This window comes from Cicer arietinum, chromosome 6, assembly GCF_000331145.2.
Source record: "Cicer arietinum cultivar CDC Frontier isolate Library 1 chromosome 6, Cicar.CDCFrontier_v2.0, whole genome shotgun sequence".
Classification (NCBI taxonomy): Eukaryota; Viridiplantae; Streptophyta; class Magnoliopsida; order Fabales; family Fabaceae; genus Cicer; species Cicer arietinum.
In genome coordinates, this window is record NC_021165.2 from 40455647 (window position 1) to 40466749 (window position 11103).

General features: G+C 31.9%; 1 pseudogene; it reads right to left on the reverse strand.

The window, feature by feature from the left end:
* Positions 1-10563, reverse strand: part of LOC101508693 (glucan endo-1,3-beta-glucosidase-like) — a 39106-nt pseudogene extending 28543 nt beyond the window's left edge.
* Positions 10564-11103: the final 540 nt, after the last annotated feature.

Sequence of the window (11103 nt, forward strand, 5' to 3'; positions counted from 1 at the left end):
GCCCATCTACGAGGGGGGCTACCCAATCAATGTTATCAATTTGTGTTCAACTTCTGGCAATTAGGTCTAATTGGCATGTTCCACAAAAAGGTATAGATTTTGTTACAAAAATGCTTAAAAGTGTATGTCCAGTGCCAACATGCTTGCCCGATAACTATTACCAAGCAACACAATTGGTTTCAAAGTTAGGGTTGAAGGTTGAGAAGATTGACTGTTGTAAGAAAGGATGTATGTTATATTACAAGGATGATGACAAGTTATCTGAGTGCAAAATTTGTCATTCTCCTAGGTTCATTCCACGTAGGACTGGTATGGGAAAATACAAAGATGTTCCAGCAAAAAGAATGTTTTATTTCCCTATCATTCCTAGATTACAAAGATTGTATGCATCAACAGAGTCTGCAGCTGAAATGAGATGGCATCACGAGAATAAAAAGAGTTCAAATGTCCTTCGTCATCCGTCTGATGGAAAAGCGTGGAAACATTTTGACAATGTATATCCTGACTTTGCTAGTGACCCCAGAAATGTAAGGTTGGGTCTATGTTTAGATGGATTTACTCCTTACTCCTTACAAATCAACCAAAAAATAATATGATGTCATTTATATCTAGAAGAACAATCCCTTTATTATACACTTGTTTGTTTAATTTATTTTAGAAATTTGATCATATATTACGTTATTAATTTATTCCATTTATTAGGGAACATTTAAAAAAAATTGGAGGAAGTACAAACACAAATTGGCGAAACAAGTGAGGAAAGTGGTAAAGAGGTAGATGGAGGGACAATACTTAAGTTATGGACTGAATCTGCAGGGAGTCGCACTCGTGGTCGAGTTTATGGTACGGGAGACTTGTCCATTAACGTTCGACAGGGGTGTGTATCGCTTACGCAACATTCCCAGAATCCTTCTAATTCTATGACTGGGATGTCTTTAGAAGCGGAGAGGGCAGCTAGAATTAAAGCTGAACAAATTGCTCAGGATGCAGTGGCCCAAGCTCAAGTGGCTACCAAGGTCGCCGAAGAGGCTAGGGAGCGTTCAAAGAAGTTAGAGAATGATTTTGATGCATTAAAGCAATTTTTTGGAGATAAAATTGACGCTTTGCACCGTCAATCAACCGGTGGATCATCTACTGCGAGTCATCCTCCTTCGCATCCTCATTACGATCATAATTTGGACGACGTGTCGCTTGACGAACCTTAAAGAAATAGTTATGCTTACTTTTTGTAGTGGTGGTTGACAATTATGTATTAGGTAACTTTGTATTCGACACTATTTGTTATTTTGTAGTTTCAGAACACATGATATTTTGTTATGTTATTTAATACTCTGTGTGTTTGTTATAATGTCAATGAATGACTTTTAATGTTTATTAGCAATCAATTATATTATTAAAAAAAAATGAAATTCAGCAAAGCAGGGGCTATAAAATTAAAAACAGTAAATTAAACAATTTTGAACTTAGCGTCGGCCGCTCCGACGCTACTATATAAATTCAATTGACTTTTATTTTGACCTTAGCGTCGGCCGGCGGACGCTACTTATTTCGTTGACTACTGATTGTTGACAATAGCGTCGGCCGTCCGACGCAACAATTTTCCCCCAGCTGACGTGGCACTGCCAGTTTTAGCGTCGGATGTTTCAAATGTAAACATAGCGTAGGCTTAGCGTCGGCCAGCCGACGCTACGGTAGCTTCGGTTGGTGTTGTCCGACGCTAATAATTAGCTTCGGCCGTTTTAGCCTAGACCCGACTCCGACGCTAAATCGACGTTAGCGTCGGTTTTCGGCCGACGCTAAATCCTGTTTTTCTAGTAGTGCTAACAAATCCAATTGTATAGTTGTTGACACTTTTATTTTATTTTGTAAGTTGACAGATGTAAGTACTGCATTAATATTGTATGTTGCCAGGAGAACAAATTGTGATGTTAGATCATTATGATTTATTTCATTACCAACAACAATGTACCTAAATTTGACATCTTTTGAATATTTTAGTACATAGTTTTAGACTCCATAAGAAGCTAATGAAACACCCGTGGCAATTGTTTGAACGTTTTCATTAGGGACTTTAATGACAAGTTCTATGTTGGAACCTCTTAAGGTTTGTAAAGTTTCTTCATCAGGACCATAAATTCTCATTCTTTTAATGCCATTTGATTTGAAAAGATTTATAACTTCATTAGCTGGAGGCAAGCTATCTGCCACTCTTCCACACCAAACTCCTATTGATTGTGCTACTACATAAATTAAAACAATAACATGAGTTAAATTTTAGGTGTGATCTATATCTTTATAAAATTTATAAAGTTTTTTTAAACAGTATAACTTTTGGTTCAATATATTTGTGATCTTTATTTAAAGAACAAATTTTTATTTTCATCTTGACAAAAAAAATATCTATTCATATTTCAACAAATTTTAAATCTATTTAAACCCGTTTTTTTTCTTCTGTCTATTTTAAAACTCTTTTATTAACTAATTATGTGTTTAATAGATGGTCATCTGAATGTGACATTCAATATATAGACATTGTGCTTGTACTCCATTATAAATTTCCTAATTGAAAATAATATGGGTGATATATTAATAAATTTTTCAATATTGAAATAGAATCAAGCATTAATAGTTTTCAAAGTCCATACTCTTTCAAGAAGTCACGCCAAAATCCATATCTTAAATAACTTTTTAATTAATTAATTAATTATAGAATCCTTTTCTTTGTATAAAATAAATTATTTTCGGATTGATAACTAATATATTATATGAATATGATTATTTTGAAATCAAATATTTGACATAACAAAAAAAATCAAATAAAAAAAATCAAACCAAATATTTGACATAAAAAAATCAAAACAAAAATTAAATTAAATTTTTATACATATTTTTAATAGTCAATGTTAGTTATTACTACTTCATTAATAAGATGTTAATTTTGTTAGAGGAGAAGTTAAATATATGACATCCTTCTCACTTTAACACCCTCAAACTACCTTATTATTCTCATAAAGTTATTATATATTACATCAAATATTGTTAAATCTAATTAACAGCTAAATAAATGGAAACGGGTTTTTTAGATTGTTACAGTGTATACTTAATTAAATTTTTTACTCATGTGCTTTTTTTTTGTTGAAAAAAAAAATTATAAATTGTAAAATTAAAATATCATAACATTAATATACTGAGTGGTTAGACAAATCATCTAAATTTATTTTATTAATCCAACTACATCTAAATAAGTGTATTCTATAAATTAATTCATGTGCAATGTTTTTTAACTCGAATTCAATCTAAAATACGAAAAAAAATATTATCATCCAATATATATATATATATAACAAGAATCTGATATAAATTATTTACTACCTTCATTGATAAGAGAGGCACATTCATTCGTTTAAAATTTTATTGTTTTTATAAAAATAATGAAATAATATTAAAGTTTTATGGTCACGTTAAATAAATAAAAAATTAAGCATGAGAGTTAGGGAGAAAGAAGTAGTTTACTAAATGAGTCTTATCAATAACTCTATATAATTATATTAACAAAACTCATTTATTTTTATTCAATTTATTTAGTGGGAACCGAAAAAAAAGTGAAGAGAAGGAGCGTACCAATAAATGCACAATCTCTATAAGAACTAATTTATACACCACAATGAAATTGTTTATAAAGGATGTCGAATATGAGGGGAATGACTCCTCATTGTGGATGACCTAAGAGGAACGAGGAACAAGCCATAGACAATGTTTGGTTTGGTTTATACAAGATTTGGGCCAATGAAACAATTTTTAACAATAAGGGAGGTAGTGGCGGAAAAACTTATTCACGAGTTACAGTGCTACTGTAATATTGCCTTGGTGATAACAAGATCAAGAAAAATACAAGGACGGAGTCGCATGTGCAGAATAACACGGTTGTGTAACAATATAGGGAGAGCGACACAAATGTCTCCTATGCAACCCTAGTTCAGCATCGTATGGGGTAGAACACCAAATATCGCATGGAGATGTATCGTATGAGTGACATGTTTACTTTGAATGTATTTCAGTAGAACTTTTTGTCAAGAAGGTTGGTTCTTGTTGTGGTCAAAATAATGGTAATGAGATAAAAAGGCCGTAGAAACACCTTTTTTTTAGGATATGGAAAAAGGATTTTCCATCAATGAAGAGCTTGTAAATAATGTCTACAAAGGAATGTAATGCAATGTTGCTAGCAATGGTGAGGAAGAAATTGACAAGTAAATGAGTTCCCAAAGAGTCATTTCTGAGTTCTTTTAATTAAATAAGTTATTTTTCCTCTAACACTTGCATGTTAATGAATCATCGAGATCGGAGAAATTGAGTGTCCAAAAAACGATAGTAAAATTGTAACACCGTGATTTTTAACAACGCAAGTGTATTTTTTTTTTCAAAACAAATTCATAAAAACAAAGAAATAAAGAAGGCAATACTTTTGGATGAATACTTAAAGTCGTAACACAACGACAAAAGTCAACAGTATTTACAAGCAGCAAAATAATTTTTGAAATACGAATCCATAGTATTTACACATCACAAAGTGGTACATGGATCCCATCAAAATAAAAAGAAAGACATCTAGTCCCTATATGTCAACCTAATCTGATCATTCTACAAAAAACTATACATCCCGGGTGATCTTCACGCGCCCCGCAAGATCCTCCTGACACAGCTCCATTCAGGTGTGTCCAACTACATTCCCATCAACAGGGTACTAACCGGTGGGAAGATCCTAGTTCTCATCTAAGGGCAAAACCCAGATTTCCACAATAGTTGTAAAGGTCAGCAACCAAAATTAACAATTAACACATAACATTTTAGTTTTAAATGCACAAAATAACCTTTCAACTTAGCATGCATCTTAAAAGGGTTTCCATATGCCAAACATGCATAAACAAAGTTGAAAAATGAAATTTTAAACAAAGTTGCACTGTTGTATTCGAATACAACATCTTTGTATTCGAACACAAGGCTGTTTCATAAGTCAGCAGCAAAAACAACATGTCTGTATTCGAATACAGTCTTCTGTATTCGACTACAGATAAGTCAGTAGCAAAAACAGGATATCTGTATTCGAATACAACCTTCTGCATTCGAATACACATTAGAAAACAACAACAAAAAAACAAAATTCAGCTTTTAAAAGGGTTTCGAAATGAATCAACACTTACACAAAAATCCAAACAATCACACTTAGCAATTATAGCACAATCACTATGACAACTTGAGTTTCGAAAAGGTTTTACAATCAATCACACTTACACACAAATCCAAAACATTTACACTTAGCAATTATAGCACAACCACCATGACAACTTGAGTTTCGAAAAGGTTTTGCCATCAATCTCACTTACACACAAATCCAAAACAATCACACTTCACAATTATAGCACAATCACCATGACAACTTGAGTTCAAACACTCAATCATAATCTTGAATCAAACATGACTCGCGTGCCAAGCACCCTAATGCAATGCGTATATGCCAAAATGCATGAATTCCGAATTCAAATCAAACTCTCCTCGATAATCGAAAATCGTAATTGTACAATCTCTCACAGACCAGCACTAATTACCAAGGTGCCACCTATCACAGACCTGCACAAATTTATTAAAGTGTAGCCTATCACAGGTCTTACACCTCAATTCCAAACAAAACTCTCCGCGAGAGGCGTAAATCCTACACGAGTGCAATCTCTCACAGACAAACACGATTTTCTAGGGTGTAGTCTCTCACGGACAAACACCAGTGTAGTCTCTCATGGACAAACACAATTTACTAGGGTGTAGTCTCTCACGGACAAACACCAGTGCAGTCTCTCACGGACAAAAGCAATTTACTAGGGTGTAGTTTCTCACTGACAAACACCAGTGTAGTCTCTCACGGACACACAATTTATTAGGGTGTAGTCTCTCACGGGCAAACACTAGTTAAATCCTCTTAAGGATAAGATGAACCACTCCACTCATGGAACCATCCTGTGGCCCATCGCGGTCACCACTTAACCTCGTGGCCCATCACAGTCACCACTCAAACATCGTGGCCCATCGCGATCACCACTTAAACATCGTGGCCCGTCGCGGTCACCACTTAATCACATCTCAATGCACCTTAAACATACATATAGCAGTTTTGAACACATCATCACATCAAAACTTAATCACCACAAATCACATATAATCACACCACAATCATTCATAATATCAATTATGAGCACATAATCACATCCAAATTAATCTCTACAAATTCACTCATTAACCACCTCAAATTTAATTCAACAATTCACCCATCACTTTCAATTTTCTCAAATCCCACCAAGTTCAATCATCAATCACCACAAATTTTCACAAAACTCAAACATAACACTTGTCAAACTAATTTTCACAAACCACAACTCAAACACATCAAATTTCTTTTCCTCAACAAATTCATAGATGAATCAAATTCTTTTTCCACGAAAACACTCATCAAATTTCATTTTCCCCCATAAAATCATTAAATTTCACCCATAAAAGCATTAAATTCATTTTCCCCAAATCTACACTTCAAACCCAACAAATTTATTTTCCACACAACCACAAATAAGTCCATAAATGCAAACTAAAAGTTTGGAAGGTGCCCCTATCTTAACGGTAGCTTTAACAATCGATTACGGCACCGCGATTAATTCTGGTGAAATTTTCGCTTGCGACGTCGCTTCAAAAGTTAGCTCACTAGCACCGTAGCGGGGAGATGAACAACTTTCCATTCTATTTCTTCGCGAAATAAAGCCTAGATCTAGAAGAAATGTGGAGGTTTGTGTTTGTGGGTTTTTAAAACTACCCACATTGTTTTTTCGAAAACAAAGAAAAAGGAAGTGGAAAGGCGAAGAGGAGGGGAAGACGTGGTTGAAGAAGAAGCAACTAGAGATGTTTTTGACAACTAAAATTTTCTGCAACTAGAGATATTTTCAACAAAATTGTTCGGTATTAAATTCTTCGTAACGTAAATAAATTATTCTTTGACAAATAATTTTAATCCAATTTCTAAAAATATATTTTTGGCATTTAACTCACTAAATACCAAAAACTGGGCTAAAAGCCTAAGAAATTCAACACAAAATACTTTAAAATTGTATAATTTAGGATTTAAAATTAAAGGTCTTACAAAAGCGGTGGCAAAGAATGTCAAAGTTGACAATATTATAGGCTTAACTTTTAAGAGAGATAATAATAATAATGTAGTCAATGTATTAACTCATAGGAAAAGGATATATAATTAATTTTGGGACGAAGGCGCAACATCTTGAAGAAAGTTATAGGAGTAGGTGGAGAATTTGTGTTGTACAGTGAATAATGAAGATATTATTTTCTAATATTAGAGGTTGGGTAAAGTTGAAAAAAAGAAAGGAGATGAGAAAATTGATGTTAATAAATAAACCAAAAAATTTGTGTATTCAAGAAAGAAAGACTGAAGTGGTCGATCATATATTATGTGAAAGGTTGTGGGATGGTACAAACGTGAGATTATCTTGGTATCTTCGATGGGCTACTTACTTTATGGGACAACAATTTATGGGAGGCTGAATATACTAGGAATATTAATCATTTGTTGATTGTCTTAGTACAAAAGTGATTTTAACTACAATCTTCTAATTTATATTTTGATGATAGCAAAAATAATAAGAACAAATATTCTCTAGTTATATTAGTTAGTGTGCAGATTAAGTTAAAAGAAAATATTTATATCAATTACTATCTATTTTAAGATAGTATATTCTATGAGTAAGTTAGATATAATAATCTAAATGTTAATTAACATGAAGAATATTATTACCTAATGCACGAATAATTATGTTTACTAATAGAGCAAGTCATTATATATTAAGGAGAGATATTGCAACGAAGGTCTTCTCGTTCATATCCAAGTCAAAAACAAAGGATATATAAGTCTATGAAAGATTATCTGATCACAAAAGAAAAGAGTGCCAATATGATCATCTGTCTCTAACAAAAGTCAACTATGAGTCAAAACTTTTGTTGATCATCTGATTTGAAGAACAAGAGTAATATATGAATCAAGCCTATGAGAAAGTCAACACTCTAATAAAACTCGAATCCTCTTATGAAGAAAATAATTTTGAAAATTCTATGAAACGTTTTTTCCTTCGATAAAACTATCATCTAGAAAAGTCAATGCCTCTGGTCAAGCAATGGTGTGCTATGATTTCCTTTAGAGATGCAAGCAAGCGTCTGACTCAATTTCCTTTCATGAATACAACAAGCGTCTGACTAAGTTGTCTTCGATGACTATAGCAAGCATCTAATTTTATCTGCCTCTAAAGAAAGTCAACCCCTTTTAAAAAGTCAACACTATGACAAAGCTTCTTCAATATTCTGAAATCATTCAAAATTTATATAAGTGATGAGAAAGAAAAAGTGTGAAAGTATTACAATGTAAACAACCTCTTGAGATAAATTTTTCAGAAAAATCTAAACTTATTCATTGGTGTCTATGGAAATTTCTAGATTGACTTCTCCCTCGTGACTCTATAACTAGTGCTTCTAACTTAGAGGAAGAACCGATCAAACCACATTCTTTTTTTCAAGCTTCTTCATTCAACATGCTCTCTTTAACTGTTGACATTTTCAACGTTCCACTTGGAGTTGAATTGGTCAACGCCACAACAAGGACTTTCCAATTATCAGGCAAGGATTTCAACAATAACGCTTGCAATTCATCATCTAATTTAATTTACGCAGTTGTCCGCTGATTTACTGTATTCTGAAAAATACTCATATGCCCTACCGTTAAATCCCCATCTTTGTATTTTCATATTCACCAGGTTCCAAATCAAGAATCCTTTATTTTGCATATTCTTTCATTCATATAACTCTTTTAATTTTTCCCATATCTTGTTAGCATTTATTTCAGTTTCAACATATGTATATACACTCAAATCCAACCATTGTTTGATCAACGCCACTTCCTTTCTATTAATCTTCTTCCAATCAGTGTCAAATTTATTTGTAGGTTTATCAGTGCTACCCTCAATTGGATCATACAAATCTTTAGTGTATAACATGTCTTCCATGAGAGTCTTCGAGAGTGTTTAATTAGAAGAGTTGAGTTTAATCATATTCGGACCATTATTTTCCTCCTTCATTTTAATGCACAAATCAAATCAATCGAGCTCTAGATACCACTTTGTTGGGAAAAACCAGAGATAACTATCTCAAAAACTTCCAGTAAAAACACAATAACCATTGGATCTAGTCCAGTAAAAACTTCCACTAAAATAATTAATGGGCACACCAGAGTCATCCTAATAACAATAGGGAGCATCAATCAACAATACCAACAACCTTATAATCTTCTACTAAAGTGGTATTCTAAAGTAACTCTTAGATAAGGTAAAAAAAATTAGATTGTATATTAAAATAACAAACTCAGTGGTAGAAATAACGTACTAAATTGTAGATCAAATGAAACAAGTTTGCTACGCACCTGTTACCACCATCGGAACCAATTTTTTTTTCTCTTCTCCCCTTATTATTGTTGCGACTGCCTCCTTGTTGCTACACGACACTATTCCTTTTTGTTTTATATTATACCAATATTTTTCCTCCTTTCTTTCTTTAATAATAATAATAATAATAATAATTATTATTATTATTATTATTATTATTATTATTATTATTATTATTATAATAAAATTGATAGATTTCACTTGAGGAGTGGCGCATCCAAAAGTTTAATAGTTATTTTATTGCTAATTTCTCACATGCATTGAATGATAAAGAGAGAAGCAAGCAAAATTAATTACTTTCGCATCTAGAAACTTATGGTTAAGTAAAGTCATAGAAGCTAGTATATCCATAAAAGAATTTGGTCACATGACTTGATTCTTTGTTGAAAAGCAACTTATCTTTGACTTCCACTCAATGTTCATTTTGGTGTCTTGTTACTGGATTCTAATTTGTACTCATTTTGCATATTGTGCGATGCTTGTTTTAAAAATACATCAAATTGAAGAAAAAATATATCAAATTTAAATTATTGATGTCCACCTAAATAATTTCTAGTTCCACATCTAAGAACTATTAAAAAAATATAATATTATTCGACAGATAAAAATAATTTAGTGTGTTGTCTAAACCAATTCATATATTTGGTGTTGTGGTATAAAACACATTTTATGTCTAACATATTTCACAAAATTTTGGAAATGGAGGTCTTTAGGTGGATATCATTAATTTAAATTTGATAATTTTTTTTCTTCAATTTGATGAATTTTTTTTTAATTAATGGATTTTTTTATGTTATTAAAATGATTTACTATTTTTTATTATAATTATTTTTTATTATATAATTTTTAATAATTAGAACCGAAGAAAAAATAAGAAAAAGTTGTTAACAAAATAGAATTAAGTGACTAATTTATCTACAAAACATGAGAGGGTTGTTATAATAATATAAATTTATCTACAAAATAGGACGGAGTTGTTAAAATAATATAACACATTATTTGTTTTGTCACATTTACCCAGCCGCATTTTTTTCTCTTCAATTTAATGTATTTTATTAATAGTATTCAATTGTTAAAATAAAAATAAAAAAAATTGAAAACGTGTACATGTCGCATCCCCGGGATGCGACCTCCTATTGAACCAAAAAAATAATTTCTTTAGCTGGTCGCAGGGCGGGAATGCAACCTCTTGAAGGAGTTAAAAAGTTGGGCATTTTTTCTTTTCATAGTAGGGCATTTTAGTTACTTTTTAAGAAAAGTAGGATATTATAATAAATAAGCCAATCATACAAGTCGATATTTAAATTATAAATTATGATTTACTTAATAATTCAATTTAATTAATTATACAAAAATATATATTTCTAATATAAAAATAAATTTCTATAATACATATAAATCGTCTAAATCCAACATCTCGAGACCCCTGAAAATTCTTTGCATCGAATTTGACACCTCATAGCTCCTAAGATAATTAAATTTTTTGTTTTGTTGGGTTGTCACAATTCAACCCCACGTGTGATGTTTTGCATCATCTGACATATCTTGTAGTCTAATATATGTACCC